The sequence below is a fragment of the Pavona decussata genome, unplaced genomic scaffold (genome assembly GCF_977016875.1).
Source record: "Pavona decussata unplaced genomic scaffold, jaPavDecu1.1 SCAFFOLD_170, whole genome shotgun sequence".
Lineage (NCBI taxonomy): Eukaryota > Metazoa > Cnidaria > Anthozoa > Scleractinia > Agariciidae > Pavona > Pavona decussata.
Window position 1 is genome coordinate 750,844 of NW_028145581.1, and position 11,132 is coordinate 761,975.

Sequence of the window (11,132 nt, forward strand, 5' to 3'; positions counted from 1 at the left end):
ATGAAAAGCTCAAGTTTCCGCCGCAAGATCATTCAAGACCTGTGATACGTAAAGGGAAGTGGCCTACTTTTAAGGTATGGATTAACAATAATGCACAGAGGTCAACTCGTCTATATCTTTAAAGCTACATGTATGATAGAACTTACAACTTCACGAAGACTTAGAGTTAATGTTTTTCTCATCAGCCCTTTTGAACGTGTTCTATATTTTATATATGGACATAAACGAAGTTTTCTGAGTTGAAATTGTGTAGGAAATGGATGGGATCAATTTTTTCATCAGGGCTCAGGGATCAACATTTTGGGGAAAATGGGGCTCAGGGATCAAAATTATGGCAAGAAAATAGGGATCAATGGGTCCCGGATATACCATGTTACGACCCTGCTCTGAGGTCAACTACTGGATGGCTTCAGATAATCCAAGAATCCTTTATGCCATGTTTACGAAAATTAATCTGCTTTAACTAAGCATTGTGATTAGTGCTCTTGTACTGAGGTATCGAGTCATCGATATAAACGAAATATTTGTTTTGGTCTGCTGCAGAAATGTTCATATTTAGGCCATTACGGGCGATATCTAGGATTATTTGGTACATCGATCCGTTGAAAAAAGGGGAATCTGCAAGTTGAGAAAAGATTGACAACGCGCAAAACCGAGCAGAGTTTACCAAAAAAAACCATGATAATTATTTGGTTTTTTTTGTCCAGAATGAATAAGTGTGGTGTGGTTAGGCAGGGAGAATGATATTTTTGAATGGAGGTGGAGAAAGGTTTTCGTAGGAAAAGAACAAAATCATGCACCAAAACACTAAGTGAACAAAATATATTTCAAACGGTGTGAAAAAACTTATAACAGGTCTGCTCCACTCCTCCAAAAAAAAATAGAAAAAAAAAATACTCAAAAGCCTCCTTACCCCTCACCCGGGACAGCTAATAAATATAAAGATATAAAGTGATGAAAAAAAGTTCCTGTCAAAAAGGAAATCCTAGGAGTTCCAGCAACCACCAAGTGACCTTTCTTGAAATTCTATTCTACGGCCACCACCATAGACTGAAATTAGCGGAAGAAGCTACGAATGAATAGGCTATTTAAAATATAAACTTTTTTCAACGTAGAAAGCTCGGTTGAAGACACTTGATGACCATGAACTTTGGACGACATATAAATACCCGAGAAGATTGTGTAACGTGCCCTGTTTTTGCCATAGCCAATCGTATTTCCTGTAGTGACAGATGTTTATTTATTTTAGCACAAACAACGATTCCCAGAAATGTTTGGAACGCACTTCGTTTAATTTAACAACCTACTTTCGCAGGTATCCTGTAAGGTAAGATGGCGTTTCATCCGGTATCCAGACTTTGCACAGTTCTCGTGAGCGGGTAGTGCGTGAAGACCGAATGAATGTGTTTACTTTAGTTACTTGCAAAGATATTAATGCAAGACAAACAACTGACAGATGATCCCATTCATTTGAATAATTTCTGATCGTAACCGAGTGTAGTTTTCAATCGTTGCTCCGTTATGAAGATCACGCATACCTTACGGTGGCATATTCGGAGGCCTCCATATTCGTCACCGTCGAAGTACACCACCGATACCAAACAAATGTTCAAACTACCAACGCTATCGCGGCGACAAAAGCTGTAGACTACTGCACCAGTAGAATTTGCTGTAAACTTTAGTTAATTTACTTACTTTCTTGTAACAGCTGACGAACTGGTTCGCTTTCCAAATTTTCTCAAATTGTCTTCGTTTGCTTCTCCAAGCAAAGGAAAATTAAAAGTATAATATGCAAGCGAAGCGTTATCTGATCCTCTCACATGACAGTCGCGTGAAGACGCCAACACTTATCAGCTCTCTGAGGTCAACTACTGGATGGCCTTTATAGTTATTCCAAGAATCCTTTATGCTATTTTCGGCAGATGTTAATCTGTTTTAACTAAAACACTGTGATTAGTGCTCTTATACTGGGCATTTGATATTATTTGTCAGCGCGGCTTAAAGCTCATAATCAAAGTAAATGCAAAGGGCATTTTGAAATTGTCCTCACAAGATCACATGGCGGAGAAAGATGTATCACGAAGCACACAATGACCAACTATATACGAAATTCCCGCCAAAATCTCTAACAGTCGGAGATAAGAATATCTTTGTCAAGCAGTGTATAAGACTGCCGTGAAATTCTGAATTCTCGTAAGTTGTAATTTTAAAATTGCGTCACGGAACCCTCGAGAACCCCGCCGCCACATCGCCCGGATCAAGCGTCAGCATAATGCCGGAGACGGTCATATCTCGGTTTGGAGGTCCCTTTCTTTTGTACTGTAGTTTTGACACACAAGATTTGATTTTAGGGTTGTTTATACCAAACTTGTGCAAAGACGTATTTAGTGTTTGGCAAGCACCTCAAGAGGGTCTGAATGAGTACCTCTTCAACACTTAATGGTTCACTTACATTTTTGACTCTGCAGCATCAAGCAGTTAAAATCGTAGGCATATCTCACGAACAGTAAAAACTAAACTGTTACAGTAATTTTGTTACAAATAATACCAAAAAATTTATCCATAAGGGCTACAATCTCCGAAAAGACAAATAAAAAGTCCCCCCCCCCTCCCCCCATTTCAATAGAACGTTTTACTTTCCGCGCAAATTCATCATTCATTTTGGGGAAGGAGGGGGGGGGGGGGGGGGGGTGAAATTCCTTGTTCTAGGTTCGTGTTGAAAGACAATCAATTAAAGCAAGTGACACACTCGAACACCAACCCACGGCCTGGCCAGTACCTTATGCATGCGCACAGCCATATCACCCGGGCAGCTACAGCCATGGACAGCTGTTTCGGCCTTGTAAGGCCTCATCTGCATGGCATAGCCGCCGGGCACCGAACGACCAAAGGGCCGTGTATCAGGCACCCTTTCAAAGCACACATGTGGTAGCTGTTGGCTGGGAACCGCACGGCAGTTCTCCCACGGCATGCGCTGGGAAGGTGGATCAGCCTTTAGGGTAATTTTAATTCAACGAAATTCATAACATTCTCCTGTCAAACGATTTGGTCTTCAAAATAAAACTAAGAAGACGTGTCAGCTGCGACCGTTGTAATTTCCCCCGATAAACCTTAGTTCATTTATTCTATGATTGCCCTGGTGTGCAAACGTTTTGGCAACAAGCCGTTGTTTGGTGGAAGGAAAAGCGATCAGAAAATGTAACCTTAATGTATGGCTAGAAACCAGAACGTACTCTGTTCATCGGCATTAAGGACGGTGCCTACTAATAAGAAAGTATTTTTGCATGGTTTATGACTATGCAGGAAAAGCAGATCTTATAGCAAGGGCTATTGGAATCCAAAAAGAAAATTGGGGTTAACCACGCATTAATTAAGCATCAATAACTCAAAAAACAGTAAAATGCAAAGAAATGTATGGCGCTTTTTTTTGTTGTTGTTGTTGTTGTTTTTCATTTTGAAGCTTTTTTATCTCTGTAAAATGCATGGTTACCTCCAATTTTCTTTTCACTTGAATACCAAGAGCACTTGCTAAGTCCTGCTTTCACCTCATAGTTTTAAATCGCGCAAAAAAAATCCCTGTATTAGTAGGCACCACCCATTGGAAACCCGAGTATCTCGAGATGCGCAGAACGTATGCGCGGTAACAAAAGAAGGCACCGTCCTTAAATCATATTTTTTTATAATCCCCAGGTACTACATCTTTCAACGGTGGACCATATCAATGGTGGACCTGTTGGTTTGGAATCCGTACTGCGATTCTGGGTAGACTCTCTCCACAACTTCCCGACCATGCTAAGGAGGGAGATGCCAGGGTAGTTATTAAAGTCACTCCTGTCTCCTTTGTTCTTGTACAGTGCGACGATGTTTGCATCCTTCATGTCCTGGTATACCTCGCCTTCTCTCCAGCAGAGACAGAGGATTTCATGCAGCTCAATGATGATGGTCCCTTTGAAGCAAGTCAGGACTTCGGTAGGGGTGTTGCCTTTCCCAGGTGTTTTACCAGAGGCAAGGGAAACCAGAGCCTCGTTAAGTTCTTCAAGGGTTGGTTCACTGTCTAGCTCCTCCAACACAGGCAGGCAGGCACTGGATGGCGCTTCTTCGGTTACTACATTCTTTCAATCTTGGTTAAACTGACATAAATCCCCTTTGCCGCCAAATTGCCCTGTTTTTTTTTTCCTTTATGGTAAGATCCTGAACGAAAGATAGCCTTGAAAAATAATAACATGGCAAAATTTAGTTTAAAATGGACTACGCCGAACCCTCCCGGGGGCGCGGGTTGGAAGGGGATACTCCCCATAATGGACTATACGGGTAGGCTCTGACCGAAAGGGGAACCTTTCTCAGGATGGAGGTATACAAAAGGGAAGAGATTTCACGAGTTGAAGTATAATGAAGGGGAGGGAAAACTGTAGTATTTAAAGGGCCTATCAAAATATTTTGAACAGAACCTGCGAATATATAGGCATTTTTTTACGGTGGTATGTGAATGGGGCAAAATGGTATATATAAGGGCAAGGCACGGAGCCCCCCGAGATAATTCTTTATTGAGTAGCCCCCCTCCCCATCCCCCTGAGCACTAAACGCTTAAGGCACGCATTCCTGTCTCGTGGTGTGTGTGAGAAAGAGAAGATCCTCTCTTGGTATGTGTTAATATATTATTATTATTTTTTTATTTTATTTTATTTTTTTTTTTTTTTTTGCACCGCGTTATTTGTAAATCACTGATCATGTTACAATTCTTTCTGTAAATTCTTGACTGGCAAATAACTTAACGAACCTTGTAAAGTAGCTTGTTATATTTTGTTATTGTAGCATATAATCAGCTGTTATTTTGTAATTGAAATAAAGGTTACAAAAACAATAACACCTCGAACGAGAACCGGGAAGAAATTTAATCCACACAAGTTTTAACACAAAAGCTGTTAAAACATGATAAAGGTTATTTCATTTCACATCTCAAGAAGGGATACTTATTTCAAAACTTCAGTTTTGAACAATTCTCTCTCAAGCTTTTCGAAATTCTAAAAACCAGAAAAACTAAAATACCTTGAAACGATCCATACATCAAACTGATAACGAGGCTGTCATGATGACAAGACACGAAACAACTAATCTACTGGGAGAACATGATAATGTTCGTGACATTTTCGTCTAAAATAGCATTACTTAAGTAAGGCTGTTCACAAGTTAATAAATTATACAGGGTAAGACTGATCCTTACGGTAGAATTAACAGAGAGTAAATACATTACAGGAAAGTTATACATAAAAGTTTAAAAATATTAAATAAATGAAATTAATTATCTCTAGCCCTTTACTGGTCTGTAAAACATTCGGCATCTCTTAGGGTCTTGTCACTGTGGTCCGTCATGCCAGATGTTGAGTTTTAAATTCCATCAATGTCTATCTCCAAGGGCATTAATGGGACTTTTTTCCTCATTGCTCGTCCCAGGGGCCGGGCATGAGTCTACCCCGGGAAATTTGACGGCCTCGTGATTCTCTCAGTTGCTTTCAATGACAAGATCATCTGGAAAGACAATGAATTTGTTATTAACTTTGTCTAAGGAGGGCGAAATGAGAACGTAGATCCACAGAACGGTCACTGGAGCAAGAAAGAGACATAAGCCTCCTCTGGCCTGAATTAGCTTTCCTTGGCATGAAGGTATGCCCAGAAAACAACAAATCAACTTATTATGTTTTACTCGGCTGTACCGTGGAACATTTGAACAGGCTAGATCGTTTGTTACCCCCTGGGGGTGGGCTCACTGCTGGAAATGACTGATGCATAACCAGGCTTTACGAGCCTTTCCTGCGAAGTCCCGGTTGATGTATGTATTAGATCCAGACGGATGAGTCTGATGACGTTTACAAAGTGCTCAGGTAATTTGCAGTGTGCAAAATTATTTTAGATGGAGTGGTACGGTGATGTTCTCGAAGGCTTCGTAAGAGAAGAATTATTTGCGCGCGCGAAGTGCATGCGTGGAGAAAGTGGATAGCGAATGGAAGGAGGAAGGGTAAGAAGTTAGAAAAGCCGTGCCCTTCGAAATATTGGAATCAATATATTTTAATTTCCTTAAACGTACAATCAGCCTTGCTCTTTTTATTGGTACGTTTTACGATGTATTATTGATTATATTACTACTACAAGATCCCGTGCATAGTTTTATTTTGTTGTAATGGTTGTCCTTACGAAACTTTACTAGTTTTTGACAGGAGCCCTGTGTTTGATCAAATCTTGCAGAGTTTTCGCGGGAAGTTCTTGAGCGCATAATTCACCTTCTTATACGGTATTTTTGTTTAGTAAATCACATATAAGAACAAGAAAGCCATAAGGGATTAATAATTAATAAACAGTCCTATTTTTGCCCCACTCTGGCCTCGATGATTTTTAAACCTTTTTCCGGCGTGAGGGAGCCAATTGAATAGTTTTAGTAGAAAGACCGCGTGTTGTTGTCTTGTTCACCTTTTGTCTGCGTTTAAGGCTTTTCGGAGGGAGGGGGGAGGGTAACGAAGGAAAAGGAGAGAATCCTTCCCTTTCTGCCCCCTCCCCTCAGGAAGGCCTGATAGTCAGGTAAGTTGACTTTCCGTTACGCTACTTGACGTCATACCACCCCAAGCTCTACGAGAGATATAGGCCGTTATCTTTGCGTGAGTGTTGTAGTTTGAGCGTCACGGCAAGCATTGCGTAACGGCGAAATTATAGGGATTTGTATGGGAAAAAACGATTCCTCCTTCAATTTAAAAATACCAACGAATTTTCAATAAAAATATCCCTACCGGAACTCCCTTGTCTGTTGTCCTTTCTCCTATGTGGATTTTGGAGCGATTGAGCGCCATTTTAGTAAGTTTTAGTTCCATTGATTTTCTCTATCTTATAGTGACATACCGCCAATTAAAATACTCTAACGATCTCGGAGCAACTTTGGACATTTCTCCGTTGTATTTCTCCTTCCATTTCGCGTGTAATCCCTGCTAACTCGGACCACAATCACGATCTGCTGTTTCTTAAAGAGGCTTTAAACGCAACTCTTTTTCACCAAAATTCAAAATACGAACTTTATACATCGATTTTATGTTAATATTTCAGGATAGGGAGCTTCATAAGGTGTTTCCGCAATACGGAAAAGTGACGGAAACTTAATAGTTCGAGTTTCCATTATGTTTCCGCAAGACGGATACGACCGGCAACTTGTAAGAGAAAAATGCTGGAGATGTTGCGCGTTTCCGCAACGTTTCCGTTGGCTGAGATGTACAAGGATGTTTCCATTGTGTTTCCGCAATGCGGATGCCGCGGAAACTTATTACGGAGATATTTTTCTCTTGACTGAAATGCACAAGGACGTTTCCATTGCATTTCGGCAACACAGATGCAGCGGAAACTTATTATGGAGAAATTTTGCTCTTGACTGAAATGCACAAGGACGTTTCCATTGCATTTCGGCAACACGGATGCAGCGGAAACTTATGGAAAATTTTTTTTATCTTGGCTAGACGTTAATCGCGCACATTTTATGCTGACCTGTCACGCAGGCTTTCTTCGGGCTTGTTTCGCATTCCTGCGAGGAGGTATTGCGTGACGAGCCAAAACAATGTCTGCGTTAGAGGCTAGTTTTATGCTGGTACACGTGTACACGGAGGAGGCCAAAAAAACATTGTTGACAACAACTCAAAAATCCCGGTTGCTCGAGACATGTTTTGAAATATTTTGTGCTCCGTATAATTATTCAAATATTATATGTGCAGAAAAAGAGTCACAGACCATCAGTTATTCAGAGAGGAGTTACATTTTTGCTAAGTGGATTAATACTTTGGTTCAGTATGTCCTACCGAAGTAAATCAAAACTGTAGATAGACTTTATATTTGCTTCTCATTTCCTTAGATTTCTTTCAGAAACAATTAATTTAATTAAGTCAACTAACAAGTTAGTGAAACTATTTATTCTCGACAACACACAGGTATGTAGACCAAAAAATCCTAAACCTCAGAATCTCTGAAATAATCGGCTTTAACAATTTGTCACAACGTATAATTCAAGATGAAGCGTTACAAACAACATACAGGCCACACTCTTATTTTATATATATATAAGAATATGTGAATTTGGTTGAGCCTAGGGATATTCTTATTTCAGCTCATACATTTTCTGAAATTTTTGGACAAATCTCAGGCTCAATACTCTTATAAACAGCATTCTTATAAAACAAAAAGAGTGTACCCAATTAAAGGAAATTAATGCGTCATGAAATTTGCACGAAATTAAACGTTACTTTTTTGCGACCTTAATTAAGGACAGTGTTAATTTCCGCGCCACTAATGTTTGTTTTGATCCTGAATCATGTCGTTTAATGTCTCCAATTAAACATGAACACAAAAATTAGCACCACGTCACACATCGTCATCATTGTCATCACTTTAAAGGATGGTCCTCTGGATAACCTACATGCAAACAAAAAAAATACATCCGATTATAAGCTCATCCGGATATAAGCCCCCCTCCAGTTTGAAGCAGAAGGCCACACCACTCAGTAAACTAGAAATTAAACCGTCATTTTATAAGTACGAGAAGTTTCTCTGCTGTGAACTAGACATTAAAACTTTAACTAATGACCGCGGGGATGAGCTCTGAGCTTCCGTTTTGTTGGGTTCCAGTTACGTTCGTGTTATTACAGTTTTGATTTGTTTTGAAATTTAACTGAATTCGATTTATTGCTGCCTTTTTGAGGCTTCAATTATAAGAGTAATAAATTTAAATCATACGGCGATCAACGTACAGTGCTGTTGCTCATTTCGTGTTCAACATTACCTGCCAATGTAGTTAGGCCCTGCTCCAGTTGCTCAACTTTGTGTTCCACCTTGTCTGTCTTTGCAATTAGGCCCTGCTGCACTTGCACAACTTCGTGTTCTAGCTTGTCTGTCATTGCAGTTAGGCCCTGCTGCAGCAGCTCAACTTTGTCGTCTGTCTTGGCAAGTCCTTCTTGTAACGCCTGAACTTGCATCGATAGTCGTTCGTGGACAGCTTTCTGACAATGCAACAGTCTCTTCAGAGTCCCTTCCACCTCTTGAAGCTTTTCCTGTTGTTGCATCAAAGTGTCATCATGTTCATCCAGCCTGGTTCCATGACAAAGTTGCGAATCTTCAAGGACGGCGACCTGTTTTTGAACTGAAGCGAACTGCTTGATTTGCTGATCCAATACCGACTTAACGTTGTTGCTGTCGTCAATGAGATCATTGACATTTTCTTGCACTAAAGTCAGAAGATCCCCGTCCACAGCATGTCCCATACACAACTGGCACCCTGCAGCATTCAAACAGATGGGATTGTATGATTAGCATACTACTAGATTATAAAACATTAAAGTATACATACCGTTTAGGTCAGTAAAATAAACTCGATTTAGACGGTGTCCGATTCATTCAGTCCAAGGGAATGTCCCTTGAAGAAATTCGTTTACATGTATGCAGAAAGAAATTGCGAAACAAATAATGTTGTTAAACAATTCTTACCGCTTAATGATTTTTTTATGATATCTATCTATCCACTAACTTATAGAGTCATTTTGAGTGCAACTTATATTACACGTCATTTCATTTGTGTTAGGCGGCTGTTTTTTTAATAAGCACACCCCTCTTGGAGGTCAGCTTTATTTAATGGCGCAGGTGTGGGTAAAAATTAATCCTTCGCGAGTTTGTTTCCTCGTTCTTTCGTCCGTTCGTTTAATTATTCATTTAACTCTTCGTTTTTTCCATTCAAAGCAAGAGCTAACGCTTAGCAAAAAGAGTTCGCTTGCTTACCTTTAGTTTGCCAATCATACAGATCTTCCAATGTCTTCTTCTCCTTCCCAGCAGTCAGGCCCAGACATTTCACCAATGCTTCTAGCTTAGCAAAGCAATCATCGAAGTAGGTATCAGACCATCCACTGACGTCAAAATGGCCCCACTTGTTTCGGACATTTTTTTCTTACATCATCAGCAGATGTCTGAGTGAGCGCGGAGAAAATAGGGTTTGGTTGGTAGTAGGCAATTCCCAACAAGTTTAAGATGGCAGTCATGTCCAGCGACTCATCAAAGGCAGAAAACATAGCAAGATGATTCGGCAGGTATATCTTGGCCAGGTCAACTGAACTGTTGATAGTAAAACTGTAGTTTTTTGTCATTGCCAAACAGTACACTGTTGTTATTAGCGTTCTGAAATTTCAGTTTTTTAAGGTGTGGATCGGTATTGGCGTAAGGATAAGTCAGTGTCTTCAGAGTACAGCTTGGGGTCAGGTGTTTGTCCAAGTCGTCATAATGAGTGTCCATTCCTGCTTTGATAACATCTCGCAAAACTGGAGCGACAACTTTGTTCATAGCAATTCCTCCAACAATCCATCTTTTCTCTTCAACAGAGACATTCATCTTTAGTAGAAAGACGAATAAAAAGAAACTAAATTAATCAAAGAATGTGTTTATTACCTGGTATCCTTTTTTTGTAATTGATGTGTGGCCCCCGTGATTCAGTTTTGTTCTGTCGCGGACCAAACTGATGAGATTTTTTGGACTACACTTTACTTTTTGCTGAAAATCGGGGAGAGCAGGGGCAATCAATGGTTCAGTTCGGTGGATATCGAGGGAGGAAATATGTCGAAAAAAAAATACGAAAAGATGACAACTATCTATTTCCTAAAACCAAGAACAGCCAATAAATTTGGGGAATAAGATCCCGTTGCCTTAAAGTGCCCCTGGGAAGAAAATTTCATTTTCCATCTTTTTGCATTTTCGTGTAGAATATGATCTTCTTACTCATGTTACCAAATTTCAATCCTTTACGGCGATTGGAAGTATTTTTTTTTTTTTAGCTCTTTATTCGAGATTTCACGGCCGCCATTACTTGGCCTTGTTCCGGAAGTTAAGGCTCAAATTACGGGAAGTGACGTCATTGGCTCAACACGGAAAATTCCACATGGCTAATTTTCATATGGATTCTACTTCATAAACTGTATTTCTGCTGTTATTTAGTTCGCAACAGCAGAATACAGTTTATGGAAAATACTTCCAATCGCCGTAAAGGATTGAAATTTGGTAACATGAGTAAGAAGGTCATATTCTACACGAAAATGCAAAAAGATGGAAAATGAAATTTTCGTCCCAGGGGC

At 40.0% G+C, this 11,132-nt stretch overlaps 1 protein-coding gene and 1 pseudogene across 2 annotated transcripts in view; both read right to left on the reverse strand.

Annotated features, from left to right (window-relative positions):
- LOC146464010 (uncharacterized) overlaps positions 1 to 1,833 on the reverse strand; it is a 39,389-nt gene extending 37,556 nt beyond the window's left edge. Inside the window, exon 1 of the mRNA XM_085083774.1 lies at positions 1,696 to 1,833. The gene's annotated coding sequence lies outside the window, so the exon portion shown is untranslated. The remainder of the gene's footprint in view (positions 1 to 1,695) is intronic.
- Positions 1,834 to 8,407: 6,574 nt separating this feature from the next.
- On the reverse strand, positions 8,408 to 10,395 carry LOC146464011 (uncharacterized; annotated as a pseudogene). The gene is made up of 3 exons (XR_014856760.1): positions 9,793 to 10,395; positions 8,804 to 9,295; positions 8,408 to 8,436 (listed from the first exon to the last, which is right to left on the reverse strand). The product of XR_014856760.1 is annotated as an uncharacterized LOC146464011 (transcript).
- Positions 10,396 to 11,132: the final 737 nt, after the last annotated feature.